This window comes from Rattus rattus, chromosome 14 (genome assembly GCF_011064425.1).
Source record: "Rattus rattus isolate New Zealand chromosome 14, Rrattus_CSIRO_v1, whole genome shotgun sequence".
Lineage (NCBI taxonomy): Eukaryota > Metazoa > Chordata > Mammalia > Rodentia > Muridae > Rattus > Rattus rattus.
Genome location: NC_046167.1, coordinates 68,902,463 through 68,925,560, shown reverse-complemented (window position 1 = coordinate 68,925,560; position 23,098 = coordinate 68,902,463). Strand labels below are relative to the sequence as shown.

The window sequence follows — 23,098 nt, the reverse complement described above, 5'->3', positions numbered from 1 at the left end:
CAGAGCAATCAGACAACAAAAAGGAGGTCAAGGGATACAGATCGAAAAGAAGAAGTCAAAATATCACTATTTGCAGATGATATGATAGTATATTTAAGTGATCCCAAAAGTTCCACAGAGAACTACTAAAGCTGATAAACAACTTCAGCAAAGTGGCTGGGTATAAAATTAACTCAAATAAATCAGTAGCCTTCCTCTATACAAAAGAGAAACAAGCCGAGAAAGAAATTAGGGAAACGACACCCTTCATAATAGACCCAAATAATATAAAGTACCTCGGTGTGACTTTAACCAAGCAAGTAAAAGATCTGTACAATAAGAACTTCAAGACACTGAAGAAAGAAATCGAAGAAGACCTCAGAAGGTGGAAAGATCTCCCATGCTCATGGATTGGCAGGATTAATATAGTAAAATGGCCATTTTACCAAAAGCGATCTACAGATTCAATGCAATCCCCATCAAAATACCAATCCAATTCTTCAAAGAGTTAGACAGAACAATTTGCAAATTCATCTGAATAACAAAAACCCAGGATAGCTAAAACTATCCTCAACAATAAAAGGACTTCAGGGGAATCACTATCCCTGAACTCAAGCAGTATTACAGAGCAATGGATAAAAACTGCATGGTATTGGTACAGAGACAGACAGATAGACCAATGGAATAGAATTGAAGACCCAGAAATGAACCCACACACCTATGGTCACTTGATTTTTTTTTTGACAAAGGAGCCAAATCCATCCAATGGAAAAAAGATAGCATTTTCAGCAAATGGTGCTGGTTCAACTGGAGGTCAACATGTAGAAGAATGCAGATCGATCCATGCTTATCACCCTGTACAAAGCTTAAGTCCAAGTGGATCAAGGACCTCCACATCAAACCAGACACACTCAAACTAATAGAAGAAAAACTAGAGAAGCATCTGGAACAAATGGGCACTGGAAAAAATTTCCTGAACAAAACACCAATGGCTTATGCTCTAAGATCAAGAATCGACAAATGGGATCTCATAAAACTACAAAGCTTCTGTAAGGCAAAGGACACTGTGGTTAGGACAAAACGGCAACCAACAGATTGGGAAAAGATCTTTACCAATCCTACAACAGATAGAGGGCTTATATCCAAAATATACAAAGAACTCAAAAAGTTAGACCGCAGGGAGACAAATAACCCTATTAAAAAATGGGGTTCAGAGCTAAACAAAGAATTCACAGCTGAGGAATGCCAAATGGCTGAGAAACACCTAAAGAAATGTTCAACATCTTTAGTCATAAGGGAAATGCAAATCAAAACAACCCTGAGATTTCACCTCACACCAGTGAGAATGGCTAAGATCAAAAACTCAGGTGACAGCAAATGCTGGCGAGGATCACGGAGAAAGAGGAACACTCCTCCATTGTTGGTGGGGTTGCAGACTGGTACAACCATTCTGGAAATCAGTCTGAGGTTCCTCAGAAAATTGGACATTGAACTGCCTGAGGATCCAGCTATACCTCTCTTGGGCATATACCCAAAAGATGCCCCAACATATAAAAAAAGACACGGCTCCACTATGTTCATCGCAGCCTTATTTATAATAGCCAGAAGCTGGAAAAGAACCCAGATGCCCTTCAACAGAGGAATGGATACAGAAAATGTGGTACATCTACACAATGGAATATTACTCAGCTATCAAAAAACAACGACTTTATGAAATTCGTGAGGCAAATGGTTGGAACTGGAAAATATCATCCTGAGTGAGCTAACCCAATCACAGAAAGACATACATGGTATGCACTCATTGATAAGTGGCTATTAGCCCAAATGCTTGAATTACCCTAGATGCCTAGAACAAATGAAACTCAAGACGGATGATCAAAATGTGAATGCTTCACTCCTTCTTTAAAAGGGGAACAAGAATACCCTTGGCAGGGAAGAGAGAGGCAAAGATTAAAACAGAGACTGAAGGAACACCCATTCAGAGCCTGCCCCACATGTGGCCCATACATATACAGCCACCCAATTAGACAAGATGGATGAAGCAAAGAAGTGCAGGCCGACAGGAGCCGGATGTAGATGGCTCCTGAGAGACACAGCCAGAATACAGCAAATACATAGGCGAATGCCAGCAGGAAACCACTGAACTGAGAATGGGACCCCCATTGAAGGAATCAGAGAAAGAACTGGAAGAGCTTGATGGGGCTCGAGACCCCATATGTACAACAATGCCAAGCAACCAGAGCTTCCAGGGACTAAGCCACTACCTAAAGACTATACTACCTAAAGACTATACCCTGGACTCTGACCTCATAGGTAGCAATGAATATCCTAGTAAGAGCACCAGTGGAAGGGGAAGCCCTGGGTCCTGCTAAGACTGAACCCCCAGTGAACTAGACTGTTGGGGGGAGGGCGGCAATGGGGGGAGGATGGGGAGGGGAACACCCATAAGGAAGGGGAGGGAGGAAGGGGATGTTTGCCCGAAAACCGGGAAAGGGAATAACACTCGAAATGTATATAATAAATATTCAAGTTAATAAAAATAAATAAATAAATAAATAAAAAGAGCTTATACAAAAACAAAAAGAGGGAATTGCCAGTGGCCTAACACCAAAAGAACAACTTTCTTTAGCTCTTTTTACTCTAAATTTTTTAATTTTGGATGCGCGTGGCAGCTCTGCCACGGCTCGCCATGCTGCTACTACACCTATGACTAACACAGAAATAAAGTGGAAGGATGTATTAACTGGTGAATAGTGTGGCCCAGATCCCATGATTTCGAGATCTAGGGGAGCTGTTTGTGTCTTTCTGCAGAATCAAGAAAATCCAATTTGGGTACCTGAGCGCTTGACTCGAAAATTGCCTTCTGCTCTTCCTGAAGATGAGACAACGAACCCTACTATTATTGGGAATGGTAATCCAGGTTGATTCACTCATCTTGTGGGCTGTTGCCAGATCCTGGCCAGTACCCATGCCAGTTCATAGCAATTCTACTGTTTTGCCAACCTTTTCTCTACCTCCTATTTGTGTGATGTTCCCTGTATAGTGCCAGATGGAGAAATGCCCCAACGGTATGCCGCCACTAACTTTTCTCTGTCGCATACCTTATGTTTTACTGTTAAGAACTCTTCCCTGCCCTGCATTTGGTTGCGTAGAGCCACGTTTCAATATTCAATATAATATAAGCTCTAATATGAGCAATGTACTCATTTAGCATCTGGCTTTCTATTAGCTAATCAAAGGATAGATTTAGTTCAAGAACAAATTGAAGCACTGTGTCTTATGACGCAGCTTTCCTGCGTTTCCTCCTTTAGAGTTAATGCATTATTCCTTTGCGAGCTAACTTTTCTCAGCATTCTCAACAGAGCAAAGAAATCTCGAATTATCTGAAAGGAAACTGGTCCATGAAAGCAGAGCAACTATCAAGACAATTGCTGATGCAGATCGCTGTCCTCAAGAGCACTAGGTTGGACCCCATCACAATTGAAGATTTTACCTCATGGATTGCCAATGCTTTCTCCCTTTTTAAGGAGTGGGCGGGCATGTTTGCCTGGGGAGCTATTGTCCTCCTGGGATGCAGAGTAGGTCTCTGGCTTATTGGCCGTTTAAAAAGAGAACATGCCAGACACAAAGTGGTTGTTTACCAGGCTATGACCACCATTAAAATGGTGCTTCTCCCAACATATGGCTGGCCTCTTTGAAAGATTAAGAGTTCGCCCTAGATCATTTTTGTCATGGTCATGTGGAGTCATTGTATCCAGAGACGGGCAACTTTCCTTGAGCTCGGACCAACCTAAGACATGGGGCCCAGTGGCGATAGGGTAACTCTATGACGGGTAAGGCCGAGTTTGGATGAGAACGACCTAAGACAGGAGCAATGACAAGATTGACACCCAGATCTAGACCATTCATTTTATTAAACAAAAAAGGGGGAGATGTAGGGCACCCTCCTGTGGTGAACAGCAGTACTGCGCATGCACGGGTTTTGCACCTGGCGTCAGTTGGCCAGGACGTTAATATGCTAATGAGGGATTCATGCTCCACCAAACCCTGGAGGATAAGTAGCAGGGGTGATAGTGGGGTGATAGTGGGGTGATAGTGGGATTCAATCCCTGATAGTGTCTTTCAATCCCTGAAAGACAATTAGCATAGCCCCAGCCTGTTGTGTATATAAGGCGAGCGCTTTTGCTGCTCGAGGTCCCCGTATCAGCAGAGGTGGTCCTGCAATAAATGCTGTTGAGAAGAATCCAACCGTGTTGCGTCTTCCTTGCCAGCCGAGGTGGGCGCGACAAGTCATGGGCCCTCAAAAGCTCATCCAGATCCATTTTAGGGATATCTGAGTATTCAGCAAACTGACTTTCACCTCCAGACAAAACCATAGCAGACCAGGACTATCCAAAGAATGGAAAGAGGCAGTGTGCAAACAAATTTGGCCCAAAAATGGCCAAGCATCCACCTAGGAGGAGGTTTCAGCATGTGGACTCAGCTAATCCCTTCTGGCGTGTGATAGTGCTTGGCCAGGATGAAACCGTCCCACCCTCAGGAGCCAAATAAAGCAATATGGTGGGTGTGATAGAAGAGCCATCTGCATGGACAGTGAGTCTGGAATCCAGTGAGAGTCACAATGGGCAAGCCATCATGATCAGTCCCAGGGACTTTGGGTCTTTAGAGGCCAACAAAAAACCCAGGCCGTCTCCAAACACCTACCCTATAGCATGAACAGGACACAGGTCTAAAATCACAGACATATAGTCAGATTGACTTGAAATCAAAGTACAAACAAAAAAAGGGCTGTGGCTGCCTTACACGTCCCAAAAGGACTTACAAGTCCAGTCAATCACACGGGAACTGACTGCTCCTGGCCTTCAGCCACAGCCCTGGCCTGTGAAACACGATCCAGATGTCCCCAGTACAGTACACACTGCCAAGGTCAGCTTGCCTTCAAAACACCGGATGCTTAGCTTCCAGAATACGTGCCAAAATCCCATAACTTCCCAGGGCTTTGGTGATGTCTTCATGAGGAGACACTCGAGGGTAGAAACTGGAGAGATATGTGTCCCTAAGGAAAAATTTGAAGTGAAAGATTTCAAGGGGTTCCATGCCCATGAAGAGAAGGAGATTACTCTAAGATCTAGAGCCATAAGCCAGGAGAAAGGCTCAGGAAAGTAAGTCCTTCCATCCCAAGCTCCACCCAGTTCAGGGATACAACCAAGACTTGGATTCCAGGGGAAGAGGAGGCTACTTCTAAAAGCTCTTGGAATAACATCACAAGGACTGCTTCAAAATATGGAAACTTCATCACAAAATACTTAGGGCAGGGGGATTCCATAGAGAATATTCTCCCTACATCAGGTACTGGGCAAATACAGGAGGTTGTAACAAGGAACAAGGTCATCTTCAATTGTAGCTGAAATACAATCACTTGTGAATGCTCTCGTCCAGATCTTGGAAAACACTGAAGGGTACCCATCAAAGGTACTAGGGTGTAAAGTAGACTCACTGACATCCCACTCTCCTGTGGGTCTGCATGACACAATTCATAGCAGAGCAGCAAGCAGATTACGCTGTGGCCATGTCAGCCCTGAGATCAATAGCTATCCCTTCACATATACGGGAATTGAAGACAAACCACAGTCAGATATTGAAGCCCAGAGAGCCTGTGACCAACTTCCAACTCAAGTGAAGAGGGGGATGGGCTTTAAGTAGCTCCACACGCCCAAGGAGAATGAACTTCCATGTGGGTACAGGGGAACTAGAGACAAGCAGGGGCCAGGTATTGCTGACTAGAGAGCATGTGACCCAGGTAAAACTACAACAAAAACTAGAATCAGTCACAGTCTTCAAAATCAGCCCTGTGAGACAGAATCATTCACATGGATACTGAGAAATTAGAGGAACAGCAGTCAGGTACTGATCGTTCAGTCCCTGAACCACATTAAAGTTCCATGGCTGCCTTACAAGTCCCAAAGGGAACCATCCAGTCAACCACACGGGAACTGACTGCTTAAGGACTTCAGTAGCTGCCCAGCAAGCATCTGACACCAGGTAGACCTGACCAGGACAGGGCAAGGTGCAGGTGGCTCTGGCCATCCTTGCCTTCACACCAGGATTTTCTAGAAGATGTCCCATCTGCCCAGCCATTGTGTCCCCCATGCTTCCTGGTAATAAACTTGATTTTGTCCCTGCAAAGAAAGGTTGTTCCTTCTGGAGCTCTTCCTCCTGAGCTCACGGCTCCTTCCCAGATGGGAGCTGCTTCCTGGTAAACATTCCTGTCTTTCAGGACAGTGGTTCCTGTCTCACAGTGATGGAGCAGGGGAAGGTCAGCATTGCTCCTGCCTCAGTGCAGTTTATGGAGAGACAGGGCAGGTGGGAAGGCACAGTCACTTTCAGGTGTCACCTTCACACACGCCCTTTGCTGTGCAGTTAGTAATAATCTTTCTGTCATTACAGAGACAACAAAAGGCTACACTTTTTCAGGATGGCCAACCCTGTGAAGACCCCACCCAGGTCTGTGGCTCAATGTGTCCCCTTACTGCCCCACCTTTATGTTTTTGTCACTATACAGAATGATGTGCTGAGACAATAATCACAAAGATATCATCCCCATTTCAAAAGTAGGAGAATTTGTACGTACATTTCAAAGACAGACGTAGAAAACACCTATCCCAGGAGTCCCTACCTGCATTTCCAGGACAGACATAGAGAACACCTATCCCAGGAGCTCCTCTTCACCTTGATGCGGACAGACCCTATCACTACTCATCTAAGCCTGTGTGATGGGTCAGTGATCATCACCAGTCTGTCTTCTTCTATGACTATAGCTTGATCCAGAATAGAGCGCAGTGTGTGACCATGGATAGTTACTGAGGGCCACGTCACACAGGCCTGCCTAGTAACACAGGAAATCCTGCAGAGAAACCACAGACATCCCCAGTGTTCTCCCTGGAGACATGGATATATCCTCCACTTCCTCCCCAAGCCATCACCATGGAGACATGCAGCTCATATGATGCTGCACCAGTGCCACTCTGGAGTAGTCAATGTCTGTCAGTTGTAGACTGTTTCCTGGTGAAGATTATTATGCAGATAATTTGGAAGCCTACATTCCTACTTTACCACCCCTCTGAGCTCTGTGGAGACCAAACACCCTATCTGCATCCACTGTCTGGTAGAGTTCCATCTCTGCTCTCTCCTCCCATAATTTTCTTTCAATTCTGCATCCCTCCTGCAAGCCCCGAAGGAAACAATCCATTTTTCCTCCCCAACTGCTTCACCAGATCTCATCTCCACTTCCTCTTTTGCATTTTCTTCATATATTTGTTTTTAGTGTAAAATAAGGAAAACATAACAAAACATATATGGGATGTTAAGTCATTAGTATAAAACTAACATGGGCACGAACACCCAGGGTCAAAATACAGGATGCTGTCAACCCCTCAAAGCTTATGTGCTCCTCTGTCATCACCCCTCCCCTCTGCAAGGGAAGCCCTTGCTTCAGGAGCTTCCTCTTCCTCTTCCTCACATAGAAGTAGAGTCTTGACACCCCGAGCTTGTATTGCTCATCTCAGGGACTCTGTCTGCCATCGTCCCTTTAACACTGTAGCATAGGATGATGCATCCCTGCTCACAGGACCCACATCTGAATCATTTAGCACTTTCACCTTATTTTAATGTACCCAGATTTCTCTATCCAATCCAAAGTGGACAGATGTTTACATCCCCATTTAATTGATGACTGCCCTGGAAACTGCTTCCTCCCTGCATGATGCTAGTAATAGCTTGTGTGCTTCTAGGGCTCCTGCTTTGGTGTACAGAGGTCCCACTGGCACAAGGGTCGGTTTGCTTGTGGCTGCTTCAGGCCTCTTTTCCCAGTCGCGCTCACTTGAGTAACTACAGGGTTAACGGATGGGTTTTGAGACTTCGGTTTCCTTGGTGCTGTTCATGGTTCTGTTTTCTTACCTGCAGCCATGCCAGTCTCACTCTTCCTTTCTCCTCACTGATTGATAGAAAGGTATATTCTGGATGTGAGCATTTCACTGGTTATATCTTGGCAGGAAATTATTCCATGTGAAGAACTTTCCCCTGGAGATTGGCTTACACATGGCTGGGAGCTACCATGTGAGTGCTAGGAATTGAACCTGGTCCTGTCCAAGGCAGCCACTGCTTTTAACTACTGAGGCAACTCTCCAGTCCCACAGGTCCTAATACTATGAGAAAACACTTTCACTACTTCATCCATCAAAAGGATTTTATTTTGCCCCTTTTATTTCTGTATAGCTGTCAAATATTAAGGAGAAAATACATAAAATCTATCATTATATTGAATTCTCATTTTCATTAAATTATAATATATCATTTATAATAGACATTACCATTATTTAACTGATTCTTTTAAATGATGAAGATGATATTACTATTTTAAGTTTAGGATGATTAAATGTATCTTTTCATAATCTTGTAAAACTTTACCTTCAAGGCTTTCCTACTTTTATTAGATACTTTGCTAAGTGCAAGTCCATGTTTTAAAATTATAACCTCTAGACCACCATAATCTGGTGGGCTTTGTTTTGTTTTCCTTAAGATAAAAATATGAAGTTGTGTGGGTAGTGAGGGAGAAATTTGGGAAAAGTTGGAGAAAGGAAAGAATATGACCCATATATATTGTAACAAATACAAAATAAAACAATAGTTGGGAAAATGAACCCCATTCAAATAAAGGCAACTAAGACTTCTTTTCATACCTGGAAACACACTCTATCGCTGCACACTGACCTGCTAACCGGCTACTTGGCTCACTTCCCAGAGCTTTCCTCTCTCTTCATTTTCCTATAATGTGTGCCTTTAGGAACGTCATGTGCTATCCCTGATCCAGCCCACTTCACACACAAATTCTATTCCCTCCTGAGATGGGCTTTGGGGCATAACTAGGTTATTAAGAGCATGGATACCCTTGTCCATAGAAACAGAGAACTTCCAAGTGCACTATCATCTATGTGTGGTGTGTGTGTGTGTGTGTGTGTGTGTGTGTTGTTTATGGTGTGTGGTGTGTGTGTGTGTGTGGTGTGTGGTGTGTGTGTGTGTTGTTTATGGTGTGTGTGTGTGTGTTGTGTGGTGTGTGTGTGTTGTTTATGGTGTGGTGTGTGTGTGTGTGTGTGTGTGTGTGTGTGTGTGTGTGTGTGTGTGTGTGTTTATATGAGTGTGGACCTTTCTCTTTTTTTCCTTGGTGGGTGGGTGTACAAATACAAGAGGCTCATCTGCAAACCAGAAAGGGTCCTCACTACAAACAAATCATGTATGCAACACCTTGATAATTGAACTTGGCCTTGGAATGGGGCCAGGGCAGAGTAGGGGAGGGACCTCCATGTATGTAGGAATGTGGAAGATGTCAGCCTCACTTGGTACTAACTTTTTTCTGGTACAACTTGACAGGGAGGACACATGTACCTTTGCAGGTAACCCCTAACCTCTGCTCTGTAAGTGAGCCCTTATTAGCTCATTGATTCCCAGATCGGGTCCTGTCCGAGTGTGTCACTGGGACCTTAGGAAGAAGGGTAGAAGTTAAGTCTGCTGCAAAAAAAAAAAAAAAAACAAAAAACAAACAAACAAACAAAAAAACCTTCTATTGACTCATAAGCTGATAACCTTTAACTTCCTTTCTTATGTCAGGACCCTGAATCTAGCAGGGCCAATGGAAGGTGGTGAGGTGTCCTGCAGGACCTGATACCTATTCCTGTATCTCAGGTGGCACTGGGGTCAGAGGGGTTGTCTAGCTGGTTCTGGAACCTGGCACTGTATATGCCACAGTAGAAGAGATACTATCTAGGCAGGACTGATATCTAGAAATCTATATGGTGACTGTTCTAAGGTTCCTTAAATAACAATATCTGTACTTTGTTAACAGGTTATGTGAGGTTCGTGTTCACCACATTTGTAAGACCTTGGTTATCAGAAAATGTTGCATACAACATCCCAAAGCACCTGCCAATACAATGCTGTGATCAGTTCCAGCTGGAGAGCCTCCCTGCCACACACAGTACATTGGGAATCTGGCCTCAGCACAGCACACACTGCACCATCACTAGGCTTGAACGTCTCTCCAGAGGTGACTTTGATGGCCAAATTCACACAGTTAGATGCTGCTGTGTGCAATGCTGTTCTCACTGCTCAGTGAACTGAATATATCTGTTCACATCTGTGTGAAGAGGGGCTGAGCCTGTACTGCCTGTAGATGGCCGACCTTCTCAATGAGGCTCACCAGATCTCCCTCAGCAGCCGTCCCAGCACCACACACATACGTTTTCCCATTATGAGGGGGAACAGCTGCATTATATTTGGATGACCTAGAAGATTGACTCAGTCATTTTCTCCCCCATTTCCTGGACCCTGAAAGTGTCCTACGCCTCCTGTAGAGGAGGCACAGCTTGGGAAAGCTGCCTTTCTGTGCCAAGGGTCCTGAAGGTGATAAGATCGTGTGAAATGGACACATTTTGGAGGATCTAACCCCAGTTCCAGCTTCACTGCTGCCTGCTCTCTTCACTTGCTGGCAGGTTGCTCGGCAATTCCCATGCTAACACCAGCTGACTAAACACTGAGATGAAAACCATGATACTGCACTCAAGAGAAGCAGGATGGGAGGAAGCTGTATGGCTCTCAGTTCCCACATGGGTAAGTGAGAGAGAGGTGAGATGGCCCCACAGTGTGCTTCAGGGTCACAGAAAAATAATACACAAAACCCCAAAGCAGCCGCTGATAAACAGCTGAAGGTGAGAGCTGAACCTAACCAGACCATAATGAACAATGGGGAAAAGGCATGGTCCTTGGAAAGGAGAGAGGAAACTGAGGCAGCATTCCCGAATCTAACAAAATGAGAAGATACAGAGTAAAAGGAGACACAAATGAAATACAGTAGCAGATACAGCAAGGCTCTAAGAACATTAAGACAGGGCCAGAGAGATGGCTGAGGAGATAAGAGATGGCTCACCACCATCTGTAATAGGATCCGATGCCCTCTGCTGGTGTGTCTGAAGAGAGCAGATGTGTAACTTAAATAAAATAAATAAATAATCTAAAAACAACAGCCTTTAAAACAGATCTAAGAATCTATGGGACAGACATACAGCCAACAATTGTGAAACGGAGATATTGGCAAATTTCTAAATACATAAAAATGCATGAATATATCAATACCAGGCAATGAAATTGAAAGATTAATAAACAAAACAAATACTCGAAATGCCCAAGACCAGAAATATTTGTGGATGAAATCTCCCTGACTTTTAAAAAACACTAATGTTCTTAAAATAATTCCGTAAAGTGGAGAAGGGACGCTTCCCAGTGCGCTCCACAAAGCCGATCCCTGTCATCCAAGCCACACAAAGTGAAAATAACTCAGTGAGCGGCACTGCTCACTGACAGAGCAGATGAGCCAGGTCTAGTTCTTGAACCCACATGATGGAGGGATAGAACTGGCTCCACAATTTGTCCTTTGACCTCCGCATGTGTGCAGACACACACAATTAAAACTACAATAAACCAAATACTATGTCAATATATTCATGGGGAAAATTCGAAAATCTCAATGAAAGTTACTTCTTTATTTATTTGTTTGTTTATTTACTTATTTACTTATGGCTTTAGCTGCTGTTTATTGACATTCAGGTGGGCACTATAGCAACAGTGAGGAAACTGGTCAGTGAGCCCTTTACAAAGACAGCACAACGTGCTAGAAGGATCAGTAATGAAGACAGTGGCTCATGAAATCCGATCACTAGGAAGGCGTTTTCCGAATGTATCGGTGGAGAAAACAGCCCTGCAGACTAAAGCCAGTTAGGGATATCTCTTACTAGGGACCTCAGGTGCTATCTCACAGTCTTAGCTTGGGATATACTTAAGGCAGTTTCAAGAGGAAATTTTATAGCAATGTATGCATGCATTAATCTCCACTCCCCATCCCACCCCCCCAAAAGAAATACAACCAAAATCTCAAATCAACGACCTAATGATGCATCCTGAGGTCTTAGAAAAACAAAGTGAGCTGGCACCCAGTACAAGCAGGACATTTCAAGAATAATACTCATAGGGGCAAAAGCAACTATAATAGAGACTAAAGGATAATATAAACAATAAGTTAAACGAGACTTAGTTCTTAGAAAATAAGTAGGATTGGAAACCTCCTACCTGAATTAATCAAAGATGTAGAGTCCCAGATAGCAAAATTAGAGATGATAGGAGAGATGCTACAGCACATTCAGAATACATCCAAAGGATTGTTGGGGGAACACATTGAAGATACATAGAAGAAAACAAAAAAAACTTAATATAGAATAAATAGAAAACCCACTGTAACATATGAAAGTAATTAGAGGCCAAGCATGGTGGAGCCTGCCTTTAATATCAGTAGTAGTTTGGATGCAAAGAACGCAAGTCTCTGTGAGTGTGAAGACAGCCTGGTTTACATAGTGAGTTCCAAGGCACCAGTGCTCTAGTGATCCACAGTGAAATCCTTCCAAAATCTAAAGACTGGAGAGAGCATTCAGTGGTTAAGATTACGTCTACTTCCTGTTCTTGCATAACAGCCAGACTCTATCACCTACAGCAAACAGCTCACAACTGCCTGTGAGTCCAGCTGTAATATAGACACACAAATGTTCAACATGATTAAAGGATGAAAATCTCTCACCAATTATGAGTTGACAGAACATGCTTGAATGTAATAAAGGCTTTATGTGAGAGACTTAAGAACAACTTTATATCAAACACTGCAAACCTCAGAGTATGTACATTAAGATCTGCAGTGAGACAAGGGTATCTACATTCTATATACTTAACCACTTAGAGCCAAAGGACAAAAAGGTGACCTTAAATCAAAACATATAAAGATGATACAGACCTGTAGAAAGGAGATTAATAAATGCCTTAAGAAATATAGGAAAATGAAATCACACATGTGAAAAAAAATGCATAAAACTGCCAACAACCTGAAATCAGAAATAAAAGTAACAAAGAAAACAAAAACTGAGTGAATCATGGAGTTTGAAAACCAAGGGAAGGAACAGGAGCTACAGAGGTGAACATCACCAACAGAATATAAGAGATGGAGGGGAGGGATTCAGGCATAGAAGGTATGATATGAAGAAATCGATAGAATGAAGAAAAGACCAAATATAAAAAGTCATGACAGCTTCGAAGAAATCAGGGACACTATGAAAAGACCAAACCTAAGAAATATAGGAGCAGAAGAAAGAGAAGGTTCCCAGGTACAAGGCCAGAAGATATTTTCAACAAAATCATAGAAGTAAATTTCAGCAACCTAAAAATAGACATGCCTATATACATACAGGAATCTTACCAAACATGAAATAGATTGGATCAAAAAAGAAAATCCTGCCACCACACAAAAATCAAAGCACTATATATACAGAATCCCCAAAAGGAGAAAAAGGCAAGGTAACATGAAAGTCAGACCTACCAGAATTACACCAAATTGCTCATCAGAGACTTTAAAAGTCAGAAGGGCCTTGGCAAGTGTGCTGAAATGGCAGACTTCAGTCCAGAATACTGTAGCTAGCAAAACTTTCAATCACCTTAGATGGAGAAAACAAGATATTCCATGACAAAACCAAGTTTAAACAATATCTAAATTAAAATACAGACCTACAGAACAACTCTAACCTAAGGAGGCTACCTACACCCAAGAAAGCACAGGAAATAAATAACACCACACCAGAAAACCACAGGAAGGGAAGCACGCAAACATACAGACACACACACACACGCATGCACAATCACCACCAAAGTCAAATTGACTGGAATTCACAGTCATAGGTCAGTAATATCTCTCAACATCAAGGGAATCAATTTCCCAACAAAAACAAACAAGCCAACAGAATGGATGGGAAAACAGGATCCATCATACTGGTGCATAACGAAAATACACCTCTGAAACACAATAATCATAACAAAAGGCTAAAGGGCTGAACAAATGTTCTTCAAGCAACCATACCCAATAAGCAAGCAGGATAGCAATTCTAATATCTAATAAAATGGAATTTCAAACAAGAATAATCAAAAGATATGACGAAGAATACATCATATTCATCAAAGGAAAAATGCCTCAAATGAAAGGGCACCCACACTCATAAAAGAAACATGACTAAAACTTAAATCACCCATCAAACCCCCATGTTAATAGTGGGAGACTTCAACACCCAGCTCTCACCAATGTACAGGCCATCAAGACAGAAAATACATGGAGACATAATGCAATCAATAGACATTATGATTCCAAATGACCTAACAGGTTATCCAACCAACCACAAAAGAATAGACTACCATCTTCTCACCATCTTACTGAACCTTCCCAAAAATTGGCCATATACTTGTCACAAAGCATGCCTCAACAGATAAAACAAAACTGAAATGACCCCTTGCATCTTATCACACAACAATAGGTAAAAGCTGAAATTCAACAACAGAAACAAAAGCAAGTCTACAAATGCATGGAAACAGGACAATTGTCTACTGAATGAAAATTGAGAAAGGAAAGAAAGAAATTTTGGACATCCCAGAATTCAGTGAAAATGAAGGCAGAACATACATAAACTTATAGCACACAATGAGAGCAGTGCTAAGAGGAGAGTTCAGAGAACAAAATGCCTTCAGGAAGGAGAGATCTCCTCCTAGGAATGCCAAAGCACACCTGAAAGCTTCAGAACAAAAAGAAGCAAATGTACGAGAAGTCGACAGTAAAAACATAATCAAACTCGGGACAGGAGTCAACAAATGAGGAACAGAGAGAACTATACAGAGGACCAAAGAAACAAAGTGCTAGTTCTTTGGGGGGGAAAATCAACAAGAAAGACAAACTCTTAGCCAAATTAATGAAAAAGCAGGAAGAATATACCCAAGTCAGGAAAATCAGAAATTAAAAGCAGAATGTAGCAACAGACACGGGGAAATCCAAAGAATAATGTGGACTGACTTCAAAGTCCGAATGCCATAAAATTAAACCATCTAAATGTCAGGAACAATTCTTTTTTTTTCCCCCATCTTTATTAACTTGAGTATTTCTTATTTACATTTCGATTGTTATTCCCCTTCCCAGTTTCACTGGCAACATCCCTCTAACCCCTCCCACTCCCCTTCTGTATGGGTGTTACCCTCCCCATCCCCCCCATTACCACCCTCCCCCCCAACAATCACATTCACTGGGGGGTCAGTCTTAGCAGGACCAAGGGCTTCCCCTTCCACTGGTGCTCTTACTAGGCTATTCATTGCTACCTATGAGGTTGGAGCCCAGGGTCAGTCCATGTATAGTCTTTGGGCAGTGGCTTAGTCCCTGGAAGTTCTGGTTGGTTGGCATTGTTGTTCATATGGGATCTCAAGCCCCTTCAAGCTCTTTCAGTTCTTTCTAAGATTGTCAGGAACAATTCTACAGATACCTTTCCCCATAGTTAAAGCGAAAAGAGGTAAACAATTCAAACGGTCCTATAAACTTCTAAGGAAATAGAAATAAAACAAACCCAGGGCCAGATGGTTTTCACACAGAGCTCCACCAGACTTTCAAAGAAGAGCTAATGCCAATACTCCTTAAACTATTTGAGGAAATAGAAACAGAAGAAACAATGTGAAAGTCATTGTATGAAGCTACAATGACCCTGATAGGTAAACCACATGAAGACTCAAGAAAGGGAATTTCAGACCAATTCAGCAGGAGGGATTCAGACCAGCAGGGATGCCAGGAGCTGCTATGCCTCTCTGGACTGAGTGAACATCAGTGAAGACACAAAGCCAAGAAGAGTTTAGCTGTGTGAGCAATGCAATCTCTTCTCACAGCTGTTGAATCCTATTTACCCTCCTCCAAGCATCATATGCCCTCCCTGGTTTTGCCTCACCAGGTGTCTTGCCTCAGGATGTGAGTCTCCCTCAGTGGACACCACTCTGCCAATTGGCTCAGTCCTCAAAAGGGCAAGAAATGCAGCATAGCACACCACCGGAAAATTTTGGTGATTTTCTCTCTATGGAGTCCTGACAAATGAAACTCAAGTAAAAATGTAAGTCAGACCAATCGATACTAGTTGTTAACAGAGAATCGTTCATCACATGGCCTCTCGCATGCTTGCTTTGGCAAAACATCCTTTCACCTCTGTCTACTTCAGGAAACTCTTCCTTCACATTGTCACCCCAGCAAAACACTACCCAGAAGAAATGACTTTCCAAAGAACCCTTAAGGTTCCTCTTCACATCCCCCTCTCTGTTTAAGAATTGTCCTTTTCTCTAACATCAATAATCTTTTCACAATAGAAATAATTACAGAAATCATCACTTTTCAATAAAGGGCTTATTAAGTACAATATTGTCATGGTCTAAAAAACAAGCTCAAATGCCTATGAATAGAGAATGACTAAACATAATCCTTTCATGTCTTTCGATATAGAGCACAATAATTAAACCAAAACCTTAAATTTCTATTAATATACAAATTCAAACACTAGAGAATAACAACCGTAACACATCCAGTGACTAAAACTACCTAGTCAACTTAAGGGATTGGGGCGAGAGTCTTCTTTTCTTGATGCATTGTGATGAAGAATTCCTGTTTAGGGCCCCAGAGGGAAATGGTTAGTCTGAATAAAGCTAGCTGCATCATTTATTGCCCAGACTCTGGGTTTATACAGTTGCTGAACTGTCTGTTGTTTGGTCCCCAAGGAAAAGTGGTTAGTCTGAAAACAGTGGGCTGGATCATTTATTGTCCAGTCTCTGTGTTTATCCATTTTCTGTATTGTCCTTCCAGTCTATATTATACAGTCCCTGTGTGATTGGTCACAAGGGCCCTCTGAAGTTGATTTGCATGCATTTTTAAGGATTCATACATTGAGACAGTCTGTGAATAACTTTGGCTATTTGCTTCATGAAGACATCCAGGTCTCCAGTGATAGGAATATTCCCTGGTCCTATCTGATCTCTGATCTTTTTATGTTTTGCTGGTAGCCATATTTTTTGAGCACCTGTACATACATAAGCATTACCATGTCCCCATCTTAAAGCTAATGCAGATTGACATTCTAAAGTCAACACACCCTTACAGTATATTGGTTGACCTAGTTTGTTCAGGATTGAACTGCCCTTCCTGATTCCTGTGTGGTGTCTGCTCAGTGCTCTAGACTGCAGCTGCTGATTCATATTTGGTGTTTGCTCTGGGTTTGGACTGAGAACAACAGAGATTGGAATTGCCCAAATGAAATATTTCTAAACAGGTCCACTTCCCATATCCTAATAATCCTCCTTTTCAACTACCTCTGGTGGATGTTGGACTGGGGAGAGGTTGAACTATATTAAAGTAGGTTGTGAAAAATATGGGCCTACACAGAGAAATATTGGGGCTCAGGGATATGGAACAAAACATGGACAGAATCTACTTGAGACTGATTCACAAGCAGGATGTGGATGGAGGGCGCAGGGAAAGGGCACAGAGGGGCTGGCTGGGCTGGAGCCTGGCAAGGGGCTGTGGCAGCCTCTCTACTGCCAGGATCCCTTTGTGATGAGGAGGCCACAGCAGTGTGATGTGCCCTGAGCCCTCCTGACACATGTCAAACTGAGCTTCAGGACTCAGTGTCCTAGGAGCTGCACTGCAATTCAGAAGATGGTGAATTCCCTTCTTCTAATGAATAACGTTAAGAGATTCGTGGATGAGCCCCAGCTCCATGGACATAGCAATGGACAGGAGCATTGGGATGTGTGCGAGGAGGGGATAGTTTTCCTACTATTCCCATCCTTCACTGAGTATCCACTGTCACCACCATCTGGAAGCATAGGGGACATCCCAAAGATGAGCAAAGACACGGTTCACACACAGTGGAGCAGCAGTCTCTAATCATAACCTTTAATCTCCCATTCCCTTGAAAGGCAGGTGTACTGACAAAGTTTAGCATTTTTATTCTTTTTAAAAACATAAATATAAGAATATTTTTGTGGTTTTTGTTTTAATCTTGGGGGTGGTAATATGGTGTACCTTAAGATTTTCCACATCAACTGACTATGATTTGCCTCATGCTCTAGCATGTGAGTGATTTTGCCAGCAGCAGATAGTTTCCGCATTTCTCTGGTTCCTGTAACTCTGTGGTCTTTTCAGAGGGTATAAAAATGACAGGGCCTTGGGAGGCATGGTGGGTTGTTGGTGGGCTGTGTTTCCTATCAGTGGTTGGTGTTTGTGTTTTGATACATAGTCGTGTGCACAGAAACAAGACGAAGTTGGATATCCTGATGGAAAGGTCAAACTTGGCCCAAGGAACTCAACCCCCCTAAATCAGCAGGAGTTAGTCTAACAATAACATCACCCCCTTTCTACTCCATCATTGTTCTCTCCTATGTAGTGCTAAGTAGTTGAAAGGGTGGAAGAAAAGGGGTGGAGAAGGCTGGAAGAGAGGAAAACATTCAAACTCTAACTACAGATACATAAGGGACAAACTCTAAAGAGCAGCACTTCCGTCTGCAGCAACAGACAGGTAGACCAGCGGTGAGAGTGCCCCTGAGGTGACTGACTGAAGCTCTCAGACCATCTGTAGAGAGAGACAGAGAGGGTACTCAGGATGACATGGCGCCATGGACACACTATTTCTGAGTTGGTGAGGACACAGGACAAGCTATGAGAAAAGCCGTTGTCCTCTGCTCAGGGACTTGCCTACGTTTGTGGTGAACTAATGTGCAGCAGGTGATGAGGCCATGGGCCTCAGATCACGGACTGAGTCTCTGCTCTGAGGAAGCAAATATCACCTGAGAGCCCAGAATCAGCTGCAGAGCTTGGGCTTGAGTAGGATCCTGTCTGAGGAACACTGATTGAGGCACATGTGGAACCTGAGGCACAGACAGTGCCTTCTGCTATTTCCAACAGGGCTAAAAGAAAATGTGTTTATACACCATGTGAATGGGTCAAGGATGGATGAGACAGAGCTCTCTGGGAAATGCATTTCATTGTTATTCATGAGCACAGAGAACAGGAAGGTTGTCTACCAGAGTGAGTAAAGCAAGTCCCCAGCTCATTTGTATTGTTTGGAACTCAAAGGGGCTGAAGAGGGGCAGAGCAAGACCAGGAAGAAAACTGCTGCTGTAAAAGGTAGGCTCCTGCTTTCCTGTGGAGAGGAATTCCATCTGGCCCTCACCTCGTTGATGAGGATCATGGTGACAGCCATGCTTTTTGAACATGAGATGCAGAGCTCCAAGAAGGAAGGGGGGCTGCTGGGAAGGAAATCAGGGACAGGAAATCCCCAGGATTTGTGACACAACAAAGCTGCGATTAGCCTTGATGGGTGCTACACTTGGGAGTGTAGTTTGAGCACTGGAGTGATATTGTGGACTCCCAGGTCCACCTGACAACATATAGCTTCAATTCTCCTAGCTGCAATTCTCTCTCAGAGAACAGGTCCTGTGCCCCTTGCTATATTGTAAGGGGAATGACAGGAGTGGAAGGAAGAGCAAGGAAAGTATAAATGGAGAGATGAGGTCCCTCATTCCCCTGGCTCACAGTGCTGTCCTTGCACAATGGTGCTTGAGCATTAGAGTCCTAGCATGGGTTGTCATAAGAGAGATGTCTCACTAATCTGTGTTATCGTTCCTTGTCCTTATCTTACATAGCTATCTCCAGGGTTGGAGATGGCAGAAAAACTGAGGAAGAGGCCCAGACTCCATCACAACCTGTGAATATGTAAGAAAATCTCTAAGTCTTGTGGAATTTTTCACTCCATAATGTGAGCACAGAGTCTGGGGGTCTCCATACTGAAGGTGCCATGCAGGGTGGGATTGGAACACAGCCCTATTGGATGTGACACTAGGGGATATGGGATATGGAGGCAGTGGAGGGACTCTATGGCTACAGGCGCCATATTTACACAGTCTAATGATCCTCTGCAAAGGCCTGACACTATTGCCTCCTGTCTCTTGCAGTCTGACAAAGCAACTTTTCCACACCACAGCCTTTTTCAAACACTAATAGGAAAATGGATTATAGTCCTTTCTCTCAGCTGTTGTCCTACCTCAAGGTCTTGGAGGATCCTATACAGCTGAAGTTTAGTGGACTTGTCAGGGGCATATCCTGTGTTCTCAGTCAGTTGTGGCTACTGCCCAGGCCTTCAGAAGCCCTTCATCATCAGGATATAAACTGTGACATTTAGTGATGCATTTGTCCCTGTCCGAGGACTAAAGAAGGCTGGAGAACCTCCAGAGATTTCCCAGGAGCAGCCACTGCATCAACCATTTGTAATTCCAAGCTTGGTTGCTGTGACTGAGGTGCAGGAACTGGAAGAACTACCAAGTTCCACACCAAACCAACACCGATTGTTTACAGAGTAGGGCCTGTGGAAGAGCTGAGCCTAGCACTGAGATAGACATGGTGACCAACTGAAAACCAGCCCTGGCAAACGGACTGAATTGGAAAGGCGTGACAGGTTCCAAGGAACGAAAACATGAAACAGCCATTACTCGGCACACTGACAACTTGTCCAGGGGACCCTGCAAACTAAAACTATCAGATCAGCCTCCAGCATCCTGAGCATTGTCCGACGCTCCACCATCATGAATAGTCACAGAATGAAAAAGACAGGGTAATCAAGGACAACAAGGAACGCCCTTCTCATTGCTCCCATCCAGGGAATTGATTTCCATCCAAGGTCAATGTCCAGCAAACACTGTGTTGTTCTAAGATCAAGCCTGAACTCTCCTTTCCTGCTCAGCCCCATATCCTCAACTCCAAAAGCTACCAGGTGACGGGGTCTGTGCTGAGAGATGCCCTCAGAAAGGCAATAGCTAAGTGTAACACACAGAATGCCTTCAATAAGAGCCTAGGTGTTAGGGACAAAGGCCTAACCTGCACTTTGAGCAGCAGCCCTGGGAAGAGGCTGGAGTCAGGAACCCTGCACTGAGGAAAAACCAGCTCTTCTACGTGAACCCTGCTGAGCATCTATCCCTGCTTGACTCAAAGACTGAATGGGAGCAGGAATCAAACATCACATACCTTCCAGTGAAATGCAGAAGGAGACAATAGCTGCAGATTCCTGAGGAAAGGGATCTCACCTCACCTGGGGTTTCAGTTTTAACCCTTCCCCATGTTGTGTGTACATCCTTACCCATCTGTGACTCCAAGGAGGAATACTATTCCAAGGCTGCAATGATCCTGGAAAATTTGCATCACCAGGACCCAGGAAGGATAAGGGTAAAAGTGCGTCAGCTGCCAGGCTAGAGAGGGCTCTGTCTATGCACTCAGCTGCGGAGGTGCAGGACACACAAAGAGCCCCTCCACCTGCAGCCAACCATGAACCCAAAGGCTCATTGAGATCCATGGCAGAGATACCTGAGCGCTAGGCTCTGTGCTTCCTGCCTCGAGACCAAATCCCAGCAGAACACGACTATCAAAGGGACTGGAAAAGCATCCTGCTACCAATACTACCCAAAATGGCCAGGATTGCAACATAGGAGAGATCAGAGGATGTGGCCTCAGGGTATATGCTCTGGAGTGAAAAAACTGTAGGCTCTAAAGATAGGGTCAGATCTGCAGTGGTCAAAACAAACCAATACCTGAGAGGTGAAAGGAGAGCCTCTCTGACTGGGGAGTTAGACTGGGATCCAGTATGATTCCCAATGGCCCAGCCATCAACGTGGGTCCCAAGTATTTGAGTCTGCAGAGGCCAACCAGACTTGACATCTCCCAACACCTACCCCACACACACTCTTGGGAGTCAGCTCTAAAAACACAAACATACACTGTGACTGACTCGATATCAAATAAGCATCCTCAGGCCTGGCCTGTGAGACATCGTCCAGAAGGCCCCGGTAGAGTACACACAGGCCAGATCATCTTGCCTTCACAACACTCTCTGCCCAGCTTCCAGAATACACGCCAAAACCCCAGACTTCCCAGGGCTTAGATGATTCTTCAGAAGAAGACATAGGAGGGAGGATACTCAAGAATTAAGAGTCCCCAAGGATAAGATCAATGTGAATGATCTCAATGTGTTTCATCACCATGAAGTGAGACAAAGGATTATAAGATCTAAAGGGAAAATCCAGGGAACATGTCATGGGACAGTAAGGTCTTCTATCCCATGCTTCACCCAGCTGAAAGATACAGTAAAAAAATGGGAGCCAGTCCTCCCTATATATACAGGGAAAAGGAAAAAAAGAGACTCCTACTACAATACCTCTGAGGAACATCCAAGTATGCTCAGGGATCGACTGAAACTTCTACACATACGTCAGGCTCCCAGAGTGAAGTCTTCATGCTTTACCTGTTGGAGCAGGATGTGGTCTTCCAAAATGGTTCCCAATGTTCTCTTCACCCCCTTCAGGTAATAAAACTCTTCTCTCCTTTGTCCCATCTCTGCTTAGTTTGTCTTTGACTTGAGCCACAAGAGCCCTTGGTGCATGTCTTGCACTTAGACTATCACTGTAGCCCACACAGCAGGCATCGGCCATGCTGCTCTCTCCATTTGTCCTGCATCAGTGACGTCACAGGCAGGACATACACAGGTGTGCCGACTTCAGGGCAGTGAAGCCCTTCAGGGAAAAGGAGTTAGAGATGGACTTACTCCTCATACTCATCTTAGGGAGCGGGAATATGGATGGCCCTTCCTCAAGCTGTCTCATTCAAATGACAGGCACAAAGAATGTTCACCTCAAGATTCAGCTGAAACACTTTCACATCCAGTTCAGGTAGTTTGTTTCAGTATCTACTGGGAAAGAGAGGACAGTGACTGCTCAGCCTAGTAAATGCGCAAATGAAACCAAAGAGTCCTATTCCCGTGGGTAACTCACCTGCTGCTGGTGGTCAAGGATCCAGGACATGTTTAAATACAAAGTCAGGAGCTGGGATAGGGTGCTTGACCAGTTTGACCATGACATCATGGCTGGTGCTGCTGTAAGCTGACAGAGCGTAGAGCTAGTAGGTAAATTCCAGCCACTGGAGGAAGCCTATAAGCACACATACCCAGAGTTTCATTGCTGTCTGATGGTGTACAGACACACATCCCCAGGAAGCTAGAACCTGGCTCCTTCCTGAACCTCTCAGTCCTTGTCAGGATACTCCCTGCTCCCATGGTTCAATAACCACAGAGATGAGCCTCTTCTCCTTCATCAT

The 23,098-nt window shown here is 43.9% G+C and overlaps 1 pseudogene; it reads left to right on the top strand.

The window, feature by feature from the left end:
• Positions 1 to 21,890, top strand: part of LOC116883250 — a 28,526-nt pseudogene extending 6,636 nt beyond the window's left edge.
• Positions 21,891 to 23,098: the final 1,208 nt, after the last annotated feature.